This window comes from Equus asinus, chromosome 11 (assembly GCF_041296235.1).
Source record: "Equus asinus isolate D_3611 breed Donkey chromosome 11, EquAss-T2T_v2, whole genome shotgun sequence".
NCBI classification, from domain to species: Eukaryota; Metazoa; Chordata; class Mammalia; order Perissodactyla; family Equidae; genus Equus; species Equus asinus.
The window spans coordinates 24,008,499-24,026,201 of record NC_091800.1 but is presented as its reverse complement, the minus strand read 5'-3'; the positions used below and the strand labels follow the sequence as shown (position 1 = coordinate 24,026,201).

The window sequence follows — 17,703 nt, the reverse complement described above, 5'->3', positions numbered from 1 at the left end:
ACTGGGCCAATCCTGGGCTTTGGCATTATTGAATAAAGAAACAATTTTATATGCATGTCCTAATGCTATTCAAAGAAGGTCTTTAATCTTCTTTTCATCAGAGGTAATGGAGTTAGGTCAGAACTAATGCTTTTCCTGTTAGACATAACTCCAAACTTGTGCTGTGCCACTGGTTTGACCACCCTTGGCTGTGTGTCTTTGTTCAGGAGAGAATCCAGTTGCTCAGCCCAGTGTTTTTCTTGCTTTCTCTTAGATGAGGTATCCACTCTTGGTTCAGTCACTTAGCTGGCGGGAGCAGGATCATGTGGCATTAACAGGCCCAACTGCGACCTCGGCAGAAGGCAGAGACTCTAGAGGCCTGTGGGCCCATGAATGGCCACAAGAGCATGCCATGTTGGAAGCCAGGACATGAAATTGCTTTCCAAGATTCCCTTAAGTCTAATGATGTTGATAGTTGAGTTATGAGCAGTTTAGCACCTTTTTCTCCTAAACCTACCTCTCTCTTCAGTTGCCTAGCTGCTTTGGGGTCACTCCTGTAACATTATTTGACATGTCCCATGTGAATTTAGCTGGGCCTTCCAGGCTCAACTGGCTCCTCCCTTCCATGAACTCAGGAACACCTGGTGATCAGAGGACTGCAAAAGCAGCAAAGCCCTGAGAGATGGAGAATCTGATGAGTAACATGAAGAGAAACAACGACGTGCAGAGCTGGTGAAGCAGTGATGGAAGTTAGAACCACAATCGGAGAGGAGATTGCAGCATCTGTTAGTAGAAAGCAATTAGGTAATGATTTGACTTACGTCCAGGGAGATGGGCCAGGTGAACAACCCCTTTAAGTTCTGGAATTCCTGTTAAAGCAGCCATAAAAGAGGGGCCTACTTGTCCCTTTGTTGGGACACCTCCTGGCCAAAATAGCTGTCCATGTGCAACCTCAGTCAGCTGGGAAAGCAACCCCAAATTGTTTGGAATGACATGGTTATCGCCTTAGTGGATATTTATGTTTTAATCCCAGAAAAATTTATCATTAAATATAGAAATAAGTAAACAAAGCCTATAATATTAACATTTTTATGTTAGGGTCAGAAATAATTTGTTCATGTTTGGTATTTTAAGAATTTGTTGTATTTTAGAGAATTTGGTCTATTAGAACAAGAGATCAAACTTGTGATTCCAATTTGAAATGTAATTTAGAATTGATTTATATTTGCAGCTTTATGTTGAGAAATATAAGGGTAAAGTTTCAGTAAATTTGTAACATTGAAATATTTAAGAGGATTTAATATTTGCCATATTTATATGCTTAATTGATTACATTTACAAGAGTTATTTAAGTACTTAAAAGGTTTTGTTTAACAATGAGACCACTGAACTACTTCAAAAGAAAATCAATACATTAAATGTATAAATGCAGTTTAAGATGTTAAAGGAAATTAGTTAATTAAGCTGCAAGAGCCCTTTTGAAAGTGTGTTAATTGTTTTTTGCTAGATTTATTAGTAGAGTAATAAGATTTGGGAGTTGAACTCAAATCAGTAAGTTTAAGAAAAAAGAGCTTGAAATTGGATAATTGCTTGGATATTAATTTTTCAAAAATGGATTCCGGATATTTTTCTATGCACAAAAGCAGATCAGAAAACCTACATTGATACTCCAGAATTTTAACTGAGTAACTAATAGAAGGTTAGTTTAATCCTAGCCAGAACTAGTCCAAGTACAGCCAAGCCTAGTCCCCAAGAATGGAGAAAATCCAAGGACCCAGCTAGTGAACAGGGCGAGTTCGGACCAGTGAGACAGTTCTGGGGACCCACTCTCACTCATGGTGTTCCAGGAGAGGTCCTGTTTACACAGGGCCCACCCGGATCCTGTGGAAATGGTGATCTGGGCAATCCCCTCAACCATCCTCTGCAACTTCAGGGTGGACCCAACCTGAAGCAGTGACCCCAGACCCATATTCATCCTCCAGCCCTGATATCCCAGCAGGTTAAAGTGGCTGGTACTTCTTCAGGCAAATGGCCAACTGACTACATGTCAGGTTGTCACCATATCTGAAAATGCAATCCTGAAATGACTCATCCTTTACAACATATGAAGATACTTGCATTCCGTCTCATCTTCAGGGAAAATGCTTGTTTAACTGACCTATTCATTGCACATCTATCAACTTGTCCCATCTCTAGGTCCTTCTGTTTCTGCCTCTGTGTCTTGAATAGCAAGTACCTCAAAGACAGCATTTTTTTTTAATTTAGTATTTTTACTTGCTTTTCACTGCCCAAGAAAGCCCACACTCAGTTCTGGCCAGGAGAGCACCTGAGGACACACTGAGTACTGCAGCTTTGAGAATAACAGTGACAACGAGTTCTTGACGTATTCCTGGCATACTTCTCATTAACCCACGAAGCTTTGAGGTGCTGTCCTAAATTCTGTTTGCTGAGTAGAGGCATTGTTATTACAAGACTAATCTCAGCATTCAACATTTTTCCCCAGTGAGGCAGATTTATGGAGAAGATTAGATTCATCTTTGCTCTTTAGACACTACAATGACAATGACGTCCGTGTGTTCTGAGAAAGGCTGGACGGCGCGTTTGTTTAGCCTGGGTCTTTGTTCTGTGGGGCGGTTAGTCGATCTCTTCTGATGTAGGCAGCCCTGTATTTCTGGACTACAAATATATTCAACAGTTTTTTTCTCTGTTTTAAGTGAGTTAACAGATAATACTGCAAGAGGAAACTTACGTAAGCCATAGCAATGGCTGGAACTGATGAGAATTCAAGGCTGAAAAGCAAGTTTTGTTATTAAAACAGATTTGCAGATAAGAACAAAGTAAAAAATTATTGAGAGGGGAACATGGCAGTGGAAACTCATTCTTCGGAATTCCCATTATCCATATCATTTTCCAGGCAAAGGTTAATGGAGAGGACAAGTTCAGTGTACTTTAGCCAAAATAATTATATAAAATGAGGAAAAAGTGAACTCTAATCTAATTAACATAGTAGGGGGTAAGACAAAGAGAAAAGAACATTCCTGTGTGCTGGCTCTGCCTCTCCCACCAGCTTTCCCAGGGAAAATTGTACAAGGCACAATTTTCTAGGTCTCTGTTTTCACAGCTTTTTCATAAACACAGAGTTTTGGAGCTGGAAGTTTGCAAGAGTTTACTTCACAGAATAAGAAGCAGGGTTTTTTTGAAGTCTTGAAAATATATACTATCTAGTCATTCAGAATATCACTTTCAGTAGCCATAAAAATAGGTACTGGCCCCAGACACAAGAGAAAGAAAGACAGGTGTAAGGGAAAATCAGAAAGTTGGCCTAAAACAGTTGTCCCTGTTCTGGCTGCACATTAAAATCACCTGGGAAGCTTTTCAGCTGATGCCTGGGTCCCACCCCAGAGATTCTGTTTCCATTGCTCTGGAGTCGGATAGTTTTTAAAACTTCCCAGGTGATTCCTATGTGCAGTCAGGATTGCAAATAACTGGCCTACCTAATACAATAAATTCTGTTCTCATTTCTGCTCCTCCTGGCATGATTTCATGGCAGCCTTGGTTTTGAGGACTCTTTACCAGAGTCTGTTCTGGCAAATATGTGTATTCACTGATCCTGATGATGGTGTTGGGGGCTGAAGTTGAGGGCGGACAGGAGGGGGCCAGGATGACTGGCAGTAGTCTGGTGGTAAATGTAACCTTGGCCAAGTCCACTGAAAGGTTTTGAAGATGTATGGTAGACCTGACTCATTGTCGATGCCCCATTTTAGGTGTGGTTCCATTTCTGGTATATGGGCAGCTACCTTAGCCTTGCAATAGCTCTGCCTTTGAGTTTTGATAATCCATTTTTATTTATTTATGTCAGACCACAGTCATGGGTGCCAGTTATCCCTGAATTAATGGTTGGCGTCGAGGCCAAAAGACAAAGAAGGAGTAAGTAGCCTACACTTGAAGTTCAGAGAAGCTCCAACTGTGAGACCAGCCATTTCCCTCTTCAAGGCATGCTGGGTGGCCCAATATAGCAAAACTGGAACTCCTTCCACCCCTACCTCCAGATAAGAGGGCTGGGGGCATGTCAGATTAATAGTTTATCTTTGGGAGAACACATCACCTCTGGTCCCTACAAGATCGAAGGTCCCCAAACTATGCTCCCTTCCTGGCCTCATGAACTAGGGGACTAGTGATTGTCTCTTGTCTTTATCATTCTAGCCACTGAATCACCAACACTTGATTCCCCAGGCCAGGTGTTGCCAGGGTCCTGAGGAGGGGGTGCAAAAGAGACGGCCAAGCTAAAAGGGAGATGGGGCAGAGTGCATCCGCATTGTTTGTGCCTAGATGAAGAGGTGGTAATATTGGAAAACTGGCTTAAAACTTTGTATAAAAAGCAGTTGATGGGGCCAGCCCAGTGGCATAGTGGTTAAGTTCGCGGGCTCTGCTTTGGCGGCCCGGGGCTTACCAGTTCGGATCCCAGGCACGGACCTACCCACTGCTTATCAAGCCATACTGTGGCAGGTATCCCACATATAAAATAGAGGAAAATGGGCACAGATGTTAGCTCAGGGCCAATCTTCCTCAGCAAAAAGAGAAGGATTGATGACAAATGTTAGCTCAGGGCTAATCTCCCCCTACCCCCAAAAAAAGCAGTTGACAGGAGTCAACAAACCAAAGACCATAAGCCAAATCTGGCCTGCCACCTACATTTGTAAATAAAGTTTTATTGGAATACACACACAGCAGTTGAATCCCAAATCAAACACCTCTTCCTCGTTACATCAGAAGACTGAAGTTTCTTCTCTGAAAAGGTTACCAGCAGACCTAGACCTGAGGATACCAAGCACAGTTGAGGGTTGGGGTTGCTATACTGAACCCAGGAGAAAGAAGTGTAGTTCTGTATCCTTGACAGCAATCCACCAGCCCAACACTCTCGCCCACTGGCTTCAAGAACACAGGCTGCCACGGTTCTACACCTGGCCAGGCAGGAGACTGAGGGAGACTGGGGAGGACTGGCAGGCTGGTGGGTACTGTACCAGACAGTGCAAGTATAGAACATTTCCATCATTGCAGAAAGTTCTATTGAACGGCCCTGCTCTAAGAAATAAGACTCAGGGGTAAGATTAGAACCTTTTTTTTCCATTATAAGCTTTGTAGAACTACAAAGCTCTATCCACTTATCACTTTATAAAAATAAAAATTTAATTAAAAAAATCATGGGGAGGCATTCCCATAGAATTTTGACCCCTGAGTTTATGTAAGGGCATTATGTTTCCATAATACAAGAGGTTAGTAGTGGGTTAGTTTTCGTGCCCTTCCCGTGCCTGGGAACTTTCGGCAAAGTCTGTAGACATTTTTGGTTGTCACAATGTCGGTGGGAGGAGAGGGGTTCTTCTGGCATCTGGTGGGCAGAGGGTAGGGATGCTGCTAAACAGCATCCTGCAATGCATAGGACAGCCCCCACAGCAAAGAACTATCTGGCCCAAAATGTCAATTGTGCTGAGATAGAGAAACCTTGACTTATACTAAATCTCTAAGATTCTAGTGAGGCTCTCAAATATATGTGTGTGTGTATTTTTTTTTTTTTTTTACTTAAATGAATAATCCTGTGGCCTGAAATGTAGTAATTGGCTAAAGTTCAGTTCCACAGGCTAGCGTTACACCCTCAGTGTGCTAGAAAACCAAAAGGAAGAATTGAAGCAATTATGTGGAGAATTCAAATCAAGAATATCTTTTGTCTTGACTGTTACTCAAATAAGTAAAAATGGGATTTTTAAAAATTATTTTTTATTGAGATATAATTGATATATAACAGTGTAAGTTTCAGGCACACAACATGTTGCTTTGATAACATTTATGTAGTGAATATGATTACTACAGTAATGTTGACTAACGCCTTTATCATATCACAAAATCATCATTTCTTTTTTGTGTTGAGAACAGTTAAGATCTAGTCTATTAGCAACCTTGAAGTTTATAATACAGTATCGTTGACTGTAATCACTATGTTATACCTTAGATCTTCAGAAGTTATCCCCTAGTTACAAGTTTGTACCAGTAAATAACATCTCCTCACTTCCCCCACCCTCTGGTAACCACCATTCTACTCCCTGTTTTTACAAGTAAGTATTTTTAGATTTCACATATAGGAGATATTTATCTTTCTCTATCTGACTTATCTTGCTTAGCATAATACCCTCAGGGTCCATCAATGTTTTTCAGATAATCTCTTTCAGATAATTCAAAATGCAAGGGATTTCTGTAGGTTGATTTTGTATCCTGAAACTTTACTGTATTCATTTATTCTAACAATTTTTCAGTCGAGTGCTCAGGGTTACTTTTTTTTAAAAATTAAGATATAGGGGGCCAGCCCGGTAGCGCAGCAGTTAAGTGCACATGTTCTGCTTTGGCGGCCTGGGGTTCACTGGTTCGGATCCCAGGTGTGGACGTGGCACTGCTTGGCAAGCCATACTGTGGTAGGCATCCCACGTATAAAGTAAAGGAAGATGGGCATGGATGTGAGCTGAGGGCCAGTCTTCCTCAGCAAAAAGAGGAGGATTGGCAGCAGATGTTAGCTCAGGGCTAATCTTCCTCAAAAAACAAACAAAAAAAATTAAAATATAATTGACATGTTACATTATATTAGTTTCAGGTATACAATATGATGATTTGATATTTGTGTATATTGCAAAATGATCACAAATGAGTCTGGTTAATATCCATCACCAAACATGGTTACAATGTTTTTCTTCTGATGAGAACTTTTAAGATCTACTCTCTTAGCAACTTTCAAATATGGAATACAGTATTATTAACTATAGTCACCATGCTGTACATTATATCTCCATGACTTATTTATTTTATAACTAGAATTTTGTACCTCTGGGCCCCTATACCCATTTCACCAAACCCTCACACCCACCCCTGGAAACTACCAGTCTGTTCTGTGTATCCATGAGCTCAGTTTTGGTTTTTTTCATTTTGTTTTTTTGTTTGTTTGTTCTACATTTAAGTGAGATCATTTGGTATTTGTCTCTCTCTGTCTGACTTGTTTCACTTAGCATAATGCCCTCAAGGTCCATCCATGTTGTCACAAATGGCAAGATCTCCTTCTTTTTTATGAGTGAGTGATATTCCATCATGTACATATACCCGCTTTTCTTTATCCATTTATCCTTTGATGGACATTTAGGTTGCTTCCATGTCTTGGCTATTGTAAATAATGCTGCAGTGAACATGTGTGTGAAGATATCTTTTCAAATTAGAGGTTTCATTTCCTTTGGATAAACACCCAGAAGGAATTGCTGGGCCATATGGTAGTTCTATTTTTAATTTTTTGAAGAACCTCCATATTTCCATAGTAGCTGTACCAATTTACATTCCCACCAACAGTGCATAAGGGTTCCCTTTTTTCCGTGTCCTCATCAACACTTGTTATTTTTTGTCTGTTTGATAATAGCCATTCTAAAAGGTATGAAGTGATAGCCCATGGTTTTGATTTGCATTTCCCTGAGATTAGTGATATTGAGCACCTTTTCATGTACCTGTCGGCCATCTGTATGGCTTCTTTAGAAAAATGTCTATTCAGATCCTCTGCCCATGTTTTAATTGGATTGTTTGGTTTTTACTTATTGACTTGTATGTGTTCTTTATATATTTTGGATATTAACCCCTTATCAGATATATGATTTGCAAATATTTTCTCTCATTTGGTAGGTTGCCTTTTCATTTTATTGATAATTTCCTTTGCTGTGTAGAAGATTTTTAGTTTGATATAGTCTGTCTTGTTTATTTTCGCTTTGTTTGCCTTTGCTTTTGGTGTCAAATCCAAAATATCATCACTAAGACTGATCTCAAGGAGCTTACCACCTGTGTTTTCTTCTAGGAATTTTATGATTTCAAATTTTACATTCAAGTCTTTAATGCATTTTGAGTTCATTTTTGTGTATGGTGTAAGGTTATGGCCCACCTTCATTCTTTTGTATGTGGCTGTCTAGCCTCCCAACACCATTTATTGAAGAGACTGTCCTTTCCCCATTGTATATTCTTGGCTCCTTTATTTTAAATTAATGGACCATAAATGTGTGGGTTTATTTCTGAGCTCTCTATTCCATTCCATTGATCTGTTTGTCTGTTTTTATGCCAGTACTGTACTGTTTCGACTACTATAGCTTTGTAATATAGTTTGAAATCAGGAGGCGTGATGCTTCCAACTTTATTTTTTTTTCTCAAGATTGCTTTGGCTAACTGGGGTCTTTGGTGGTTTCATGCAAATTTTAGGATTGTTTTATTTCTGTGAAAAATGCCATTGGAGTTTTGATAGGGATTGCATTGAATCTGTAAGTTGCTTTGGATGGTATGGACATTTTAACCGTATTAATTCTTCTAATCCATGAGCATAGAATATCTTTCCATTTATTTTTGTCTTCAATTTCTTTCATCAATGTCTTAGAGTTTTCAGTGTACAGGTCTTTCACCTCCTTAGTTAAATTTATTCCTAGGTATTTTATTCTTTTTGATGTAATCGTAAATGGGATTGTTCTCTTAATTTCTCTTTCTGATAGTTTATTATTAGTGTATAGAAATACAACAGAGTTTTATATATTAATTTTGTATCCTGCAACTTTACTGAATTCATTTATTAGGTCTAACAGTTTTTTATCATAGGCTTTGGGGTTTTCATTATATGATGTGCCATCTGCAAATAGTGACAGTTTTACTTCTTCTTTTTTGATTTGTATGCGTTTTTTTCTTTTTCTTGCCTAATTGCTCTGGCTAGAACTTCCAATACTATGTTGAATAAAAGTGGTGGGAGTAGACATCCTTGTCTTGTTTCTGGTCTTAGAGGAAAAGCTTTCAGCTTTTCATCATTGAGTAAGATGATTAGCTGTAGTCTTGTCATATATGTCCTTTATTATATTATGTTCCCTCTATACCCACCTTGTTGAGAGTTATCATCACGGATGGATGTTGCAGTTTGTCAACTGCTTTTTCTGCATCTATTGAGATGATCATATGATTTTTAGCCTCATTTTGTTAATGTGACATATCACATTGATAGATTTGCAAATATTGAACCCTCCTTGCATGCCCGGAATAAATTCCATTTGATCATGGTATATGATCCTTTTAATGTTTTCTTGTATTCGGTTTCTAATATTTTGTTGAGGAATTTTCCAGCTAAATTCATCAGGGATATTGGCCTGTAATTTTCTTTTCTACTGGAGCTCTTGTCGCATTTTGGTATCAGGTTAATGCTGACCTTATAAAAGAGTTTGGAATTGTTCCCTCCTCTTCTATTTTTTGGAAGAGTTTAAGAAAAAATGTTTGATGGAATTCACCAATGAAACCATCTGGTCCTGGACTTTTGTTTGTTTGGATGTGTTTTGATTACCGATTCACTCTGCTTATCAGTAATCATTCTGTTCAGATTTTCTATTTCTTCATGATTCGGTCTTGGTAGGTTTTATGTTTCTACGAATTTATCCATTTCTTCTAGGTTGTCCAATTTGTTGGCGTATAATTGTCCATAGTTGTTTCTTATGATCCTTTGTATTTCTGTGGTATTCATTTTAACATCTCCTCTCATTTCTGACTTTATCTGAGCCTTTTATCCTTTTTTCTTGGTGAGTCTAGCTAAAGCTTTGTCGGTTTTGTTTATCTTTCAAAAAACCAGCTCTTAGTCTTATTTATCTTCTCTATTATCTTTTCGGTCTTTATTTTGTTTATTTCTGCTCTGATCTTTGTTATTTTTTTCTTTCTGCTAACTTTGGTGTTAGTTTGTTCTTGTTTTTGCAGTTCCTTGAAGTCTAAGTTAGGTTATTTGAGATCTTTCTTGTCTCTCAATGTAGATATTTATTGCTATAAACTTCCCTCTTGGAACTGCTTTTGCAGCATCCTGTAGGTTTTTTTACGCTGTGTTTCAATTTTCATTTGTCTCAAGGTTTTTTTTAATTTCTCTTTTCATTTCCTTTTGAATCATTAACAGTTGTTCAGTAGCATGTTGTTTAATCTCCACCTATTTGTGATTTTTCCAGTTTTCTTCTTGTATTTGATACCTAGTTTCATACCATTGTGGTCAGAAAAGATGGTTGATATGATGTCAACCTCATTAAATTTATTGACTTTGTTACCTAACATATGATCAATCCTGGAGAATGTTCCATGTTCATTTGAGATAGGGTTTTCTATATAAGATCATGTCATCTTCAAACAGATAACTTACTTCTTCCTTTCTGATATGGATGCCTTTTATTTCTTTTTATTGCCTAACTGCTTTGGCTAGGACTTCCAGTACTATGTTGAATGGAAATAGTGAAAGGAACAGGAAATGTGTCTTTTTCCTGATCCTAGAGGAAAGGATTTTAACTTTTCATCATTGAGTATGATGTCAGCTATGGACTTGTCATATGTGGCCTTTATTATACTGAAGAACATTACTTGTATACTCAATTTGTTGAGCATCTTTATCACGAAAGAATGTTTTTTGTCAAATGCTTTTTCTACATTTATTGAGATGATCATATGATTTTTATCTCTCATTCTATTAAAATAGTATAGATTTATTGATTTGTGTATGTTGAATCATCCTTGCATCCCAAGGATAAATCCCACTGGATCATAGTGAATGATTTTTTAGTGGCCTGTTGAATTTGGTTTGCTAATATTTTGTTGAGAATTTTGGCATCTATATTCATCAGGGATGTTGGTCTGTAATTTTCTTGTAGTATCTTTAAATGGCTTTGGTATCAGGGAAATGCTGGCCTTGTAAAATGAGCTTAGGAGTGTTCCCTCCTCTTTAATTTTTTGGAAGAGTTTGAGAAGGATTGGCATTAATTCGTTTTTAAATGTTTGGTAGAATTTACCAGTAAAACCAATTGGTCCTAGGCTTTTTTGCGTTAGGTAGTTTTTGATTACTGATTCAATCTCCTTACTTAATTTTCTGTTTCTTCATGATTTCCTCTTGGTAGGTCATGTTTCTAGGAATTTATCCATTTCTTCTACGTTATCCAATTTGTTGGCATGTAGTTGCTCATAATCCTTTAGATTTCTGTGGTATAAATTGTAATGTCTCCTCCTCATTTCTGATTTTATTTATTTGAGTCCTCTGTCCTCTTAGTTCATCTGGCTAAAGATTTGTCAATTTTGTTTAGCTTTTCAAAGAACCAGCTCTTAGTTTCATTGATCTTTTCTGTTGTTTTTCTGGGCTCTCTTTCATTTATTTCACTCTAATCTTTGTTATTTCCTTCCTTCCACTAAATTTGGGCTTAGTTTGTTCTTCTTTTTCTAGTTCCTTGAGATATAAAGTGGGGTCGTTTATTTGAGATGCTTATCACTATATAAACTTCCGTCTAGAGCTGCTTTTCAAGCATCCCTTGGGTTTTCATATGTTGTGTTTCCATTTTCATTTGTTTTAAGATATTTTTTATTTCCCTTTTGATTTCTTCTTTGACCCATTGGTTTTTCACGAGTGTGCTATTTAATCTCCACATATTTGTGTATTTTCCAGCTTTCCTCCTGTTACTGATTTCTAGCTCTATACCATTGCATTTGGAAAAGATACTTGGTATAATTTCAGTTTCCTTAAATTTGCTAAGTCATGTTTTGTGACCTATCATCTGATCAATCCTAAAGAATGTTTCATGTGGGCTTGAGAAGAATATGTTTTCTGCTGCTGTTGGATAGAATGTTCTATATATGTCTGTTAGGTCCCTTTGGTCTAAAGTGTCATTCAAATCCATTATTTTCCTATTGATTTTCTGTCTGGATCATCTATTCATTGTTGAAAGTGGTGTATTGAAGTTCCCTACTAGTAGTGCATTGCTGTCTATTTCTCCCTTCAGATCTGTTAATAATTGTTTAATATTTTTGAAATATCTTTTTCCACCCCTTCACATCCAGCCTGTGAGTGTTCATAACACTTGAGTTTCTCACAGGCAGCATATAGGTGTTGCTTTTTTATTCATTTAGCCAGTCTGTGTCTTTTAATTGGATAATTTAGCCTATTTACTTTTAAAGTAATTATTTATAGCTAAGGACTTACTATTGCCATTTTATTAATTGCTTTCTGATTGTTTTGTAATTCCTTTCTTTCTCTCTTGCTGTCTTTCTTTGTGATTTGATGATTTTTTGTTGTGGTACTTTGATTCTTTTCCTTTATCGTTTGTGTATCTATTATAGGTTTTTGCTCTGTAGTTACCACGAGGCTTTCATAATACATCTTATAGTTATAGCCATCTATTTTAAGCTGATGACAACTTCAACTGTACAAGAAAATTCTACCCATTTACCTGCCCCCCCACAATTTATATCGATGTCCCAATTTACATATTTCTGTATTGAGTCTATTAACATAATATTGTAGCTATAGTTATTTTCAACACTTTAACCAGTATGTTAGATTTCAAAGTGATTTACACATCACATTGCAGTATTACAGTATTTTTAATTTGACTATATATTCACCTTTACCAGTGAACTTTATATGTTTTCATGTTACTAATTAGCATCCTTTTATATCAGGTTGAAGAATTCCTTTTAGCATTTCTTGTAGGGCAAGTCTAGTGGTGGTAAATTCCCCCAGCTTTTGTTTGTCTGGGAAAGTCTTTCTCTCTCCTTCATTTCTGAATGACAGCTTTGCTGGGTAAAGTTCTTGGATGAGTTTTTTCCTTTGAGCACTTTGAGTCTATCATCCCACTCTCTCCTAGCCTGCAAGTTTTCTGCTGAGAAATCTGCTGAAAGCCTTTTCAGGATTCCTTTGTATATGATGATTCTTTTTACTTTTGCTGCTTTCAAGATCCTCTCTTTGTCTTTGATTTTGGAGAGGTTGATTATAATGTCTTGGTTAAGATCTCTTTGGTTTAAATCTGTTCAGGGATCTTTGAGCTTTCTGTATCTGGATGGCCATATGTCTTCCCAGATTTAGAAAGTTTTCAGCCATTATTTCTTTAAATAAAATTTCTGTCTCTTTCACCTTCTCTTCTCCTTCTGAGACTTCCAAAATGAAGATATTTTTTCTTTTTATCATGTCCCACAGTTCAAGTAGGCTTTCTTCACTCTTTTTCATTCTAATTTCAAAAATTAGTTTCTTTCCTAAGTTGTTGATAATCATTTCAGTCAGCTACTTCTAAGATCTGTTCATTGAACTATAGCAAAGAATATTTCTCTTTTGAAACTCCTTAAATTAGTAATACTTAAATCCTGGTGATCCTTTGTTAATATAAAAATCAATTTAGTCTACCCCTGTGTTTTACAGCCAATAGCATAGTAATTCATGAATCATACTGAAAAATAAATATTCAGGGAAAAATGCAGAACTTATACAGAGAGAAAGCTTTGCATCTGAGCATGATATGCTCCTTTCATGAGTCTTCTTTTTCAGTTTTACAGATTCTATCATTAGATCTGTCACCCTCAGCTCCCAGTCCTCAGATATATCACCTTGATTTTCTCTGTTGTTCCTCCTTAAATGGCTACTTTTTAATGTATATCAGATCAATAGCCTGCTTGTTCTCTAGCAGCTCCAGGTGCTCACAGTCCCTTTCTAATTCGTATCTTCTGTGATACTTGCCACATTTTTCCAAGAGCTGCTACTGATATTGAACAAAACTAGTCCGTGAGGCACCCCCTCAGATATTTTTTGATTTGAAAAATTTCTCTCTATCATTAGATGTTGCTACCACTTTCTCATAATACCAAAGTCCTCATGATCTTTTTCCTATCTAAACCAAATAATAACTGTTGGTATTTATGAGGTTTGATATATATGTATACTTATACATATATATGAGCATCTTAAAACCCCCTTGATAATAAGCAATTTTAGAAGATATGTATTTTTATCTCACATGTATTCATGTATTCCTTTACTCATTCATTAGGAATTTATTGAGTGCCTATTATGGGCAAATATGAATATTTATTTAAACACATAAGTGCAGGTGTTAGAGGTCAATTAACTCAGCTCCTAAAAACCTTACAATTCCAAGTAAACATTTTACAGTTAACCCAGTTCCTCTAAATACATAAATATACATTTCTGCAAAATATCAGTTGTTTGTTTGCTGTAGTGATTTGTAAGCTCAGGTTCAACTGAAAAGGACAGAGACTTAAAAAATAGTGGCTTAAAAAAATTATGGCTTAATAAAAATAGTTGCTTATTTCTTTCTCCAATACATGGCAGCCCACGGTCCTCAGGGATCCAAGCTCCTTTCTGTTCTGTCCTACACACTCTGGTTCAGAATAACTGAATGTTGTGCTATACAATAAGTACCAGCCTTAAAGGAAAAACAATAAATGACTTTATTAAAAATAAGAACTTCAGTTCATCAAAAGACACTAATAAGAGAGTAAAATTGCAAGCCACTGACTAGATGATGATATTTACAATGCATGCATCTTTGAAGAGAAGTGAATCCAGAATATATAAAAAGAGCAGGCCCATCACTACCAAGGATGTCCAACTGGCCAAGAAACCTGTAAAAAGATGCTCCTCAGACTGATATCATCAGTCATCTGGAAAATGCCAGTTAATACCATGATGAAATAACATTACCTCCCAGAATGGCTAAAATTAAAAAGAAAGATAACACCAAATGATGGTGAGGATGTGAAAGAACTGGAATACTTATCAATTCCTGGTAGAATTACACATTGATGCAACTAGTTTGGAAATTCATTTGGCAGCAACTACTGAAGCTAAAAATATGCTCACCTTTTACCCCAGCAATCACGCTTCTAGTTATATGCTCAAGTGAAATGAGTGCATATTGTTCACAAAAGAGGGGAAGTGTCTAGATAAGGCTTCACAGCATCACCTTGAGCTTGGTCTCTTAAGATTGGCAGGTGTTCCCTAAGCAGACAGACAAGCATTGGGACAGCATTAAGTCGTGGAGATATAAGCCAACCTCGTGTGTTTGGGAACAATGGTAGTTCCAAATGGCTGAGCACACAGGTTACAATTCCAGAAAGATGCAAAGCTGAAGGGGGGTGTTCTGCCAAGGGATTTGACCAGGTTTGTATTTAAAAAGATCACTCAGATATGTAAGAGGGTGAAGCCAGGAAGGCTATGTAACTTTTGACAGGGAGCCAGTCAGGGTAGATGGTTATCACTTTGCTGCCATTTTGCCAATTCTGGAGAATAAGTACTTTTCTTATATTCTGCATTATCCTACCTGTCATTCTATAAGGAATGGAATTAGTATGTTCCTCTATCTAATGATTCTTCAGAAAGTCTTACAATTCCATAATGACAAAGGGGAAAGGAATTGACAAATGATCATCTAGCAAAGATTTGCCTAAACCACCATCCTGTATGTCCTAGAATCTTTGATGGTTTTCAAACTTCCTACCTAGAAATGTCACTGATTTGACAAAATGTGCACAGGTTATGTTTACTTTTAGAGTGCATCTTGCCTTTTTCTCTAACTCCTCCTCCTCTCTTTTTACTGACCATTCAAAAAAGACAACATAGGGTTCTAGTTCAGGATGACGACATAGGAGGATACTGAACTCACCTCCTCCCATGGATACCAAATCTGCAGCTACATATGGAACAATTTCTTCTGAAGAAAACCCAAAAACTAGCTGAGCAATTTCTAGAAGTTGAGTAAACAAGAAAAAAAAAACCCACATTGAAGCAGATGTGAAAGGCTGAGACCCAGTCTTGCCATGAACCCCAGCCCCAGCACAGCAACCCACGATTGGGAGAGATCTCACAACTCCAAGCCTCTCCTTGAGGAGCAAAGTGTTTGAACCCCACATCTGGCACCCAACTGCTAAGACCTGCACTTGAGAGAAAAGTTACCAAAAGATCTCACCTTGAAAGCCAGTGGGGCTTATGCCCATGAGACCCACGAGGCTATAGTCATCTGAGAAATTGTCTTAAAGGGCTTGCGTAGAATCACCCACCCCAGAGCCCAGTACAGAGGCAGCCACTGAAAAGCATCCAGTCTTTCTGTGAACGAGGCCTATTTGGTTATCCTAAAGCTTCAGCCTAAAGGACAGGCATCAAATTTAACATACCTCCGAGGACCCACTAAAATTCTCTTCAAAACAGAGGTGGGTGAGTACCATATTTGCACTCTCTCTCTGCCTCCTTGCAGGTTGCCAGTATCTCCTGGAAAGGAGCTTGTGCACTTGTGCCCTGACTTTTGCAGCTGCCACCCAAGGGACAGCCCTTGATCGCCTGGCTCTGGTGGGCAGTGGAACTTACACTTGCAGGTCCCACAGGACTATAACAAATGGAGAAAGAGCTCTTAACTGGCTACACCCCAGGGCACAGCAGAGAGGCAACAGACTGAAAAGCCCAGTTTTTCTGTAAAAGAAGCCTATTAGCTTATCTTCATAGCTGTGGCCTGCAGGACAGGCTTCTAATTAAACACACATATAGGGGCTGACTAAAATCCTCTCCAGAGACCAGGGAAGCTGACAGGTGCCATGTTAATACTCTCTCTCTCTCTCCATGCTTTCCCTCTTCCCAGCTCTAGGCCACCAGTATTCTGAGAAAGAAGCTTGTGTACACATATGGCGTCCCAGCTTTTGTAGCTACTTCCCTGAGGACATACTGATCCCTTGATAGCCTGGCTCTGGTGGCCAGCAGAGCTTGTGTTCACAGGTTCAGCAGGATGATAGCAAACAGATAGTTCTTAACTGGCTATCATCCCAGGATTCAGTGCAGAGGGAGCAAACAGAAACACCCATCTCCCAGTCTTTACCTGGAAAAGGTCTATTTACACACTTTAAAAGCTGCTGCCTGAGGGTCTGGCTTCCAATCAGCCTGAATCTAGGTGCTGACTGAGATCCTCCCCTTTGGGACACTGACAGGTCTTGGCACACTCTCAACTTCCTGGAGCCACTAAGAATAAAGTAGGCTACTTAGATAAACACAAAGGTCTAAGAGCCAACTAAGAGGTAGGGCAGGGTTGAACGCTAATTTCATCTCCTATGTAAGGCCACTTCTTCAGATTTAGAGAGGTGGCTATTTTCTTTAGTGCATAGAAACCATCACAGATAGTCAAAGAAAATGAAGAAACGCAGGAATATTTTGCAAATGAAAGAACAAGATAAAATCTCAGAAAAAGACCTTAATGAAACAGAGATAAGTGATTTACCTGATAAAGAATTCAAAATAACAACCATAAAAATGCTCACTGAGCTCGGCGGAACAATGCATGAACAAAGTGAGAGCTTCAACAAAAAGATAGAAAGTACTGAAGAGAAGTCATAGAGCTGAAGAATTCAATAACCAAACTGAAAAATATACTAGAGGGATTCAACAACAGAGTAGATGAAGCAGAAGAAAGGAACAGTGAACTCAGAGGCAAGGCACTGGTGTTCATCCAATCAGAGCAGCAAAAAGAGAAAAGAATAAAAAAAAGTGAAGATAGAAACCTGGGAAGTGACAAATAAGTGGAGACTAAACAACATACTACTGAACAACCAATTGAAGAAATTAAAGGAAAAATCAAAAAATATCTAGAGACAAATGCAAATGAAAATACACCATACCAACTCATATGGGCTACAGCAAAAGCAGTCCTAAGAGGGAAATTCATAGCAATACAGGCCCACCTTAACAAACAAGAAAAATCTCAAATGAGCAATCTTAAGTTACACCTAAAAGAACTAGAAAAAGAAGAACAAACAAAGCCCAAAGTCAGTAGAAGCCAGGAAATAATAAAAATTAGAGTAGAAATAAATGAAATCGAAACCAAAAAAAAAAAAACAATAGAAAGGATC

At 37.9% G+C, this 17,703-nt stretch overlaps 1 protein-coding gene across 6 annotated transcripts in view; it reads left to right on the top strand.

Moving 5' to 3' along the window:
* Window positions 1–17,703, top strand: part of FAM124A (family with sequence similarity 124 member A) — an 88,244-nt gene that overhangs the window by 56,911 nt on the left and 13,630 nt on the right. The window contains exon 4 of one of the 6 annotated variants that reach the window (XR_011506888.1): window positions 615–783. The exons of the other annotated variants lie outside the window; for them this stretch is intronic. The gene's annotated coding sequence lies outside the window, so the exon portion shown is untranslated. The remainder of the gene's footprint in view (window positions 1–614; window positions 784–17,703) is intronic. 6 annotated transcript variants of the gene reach the window in all.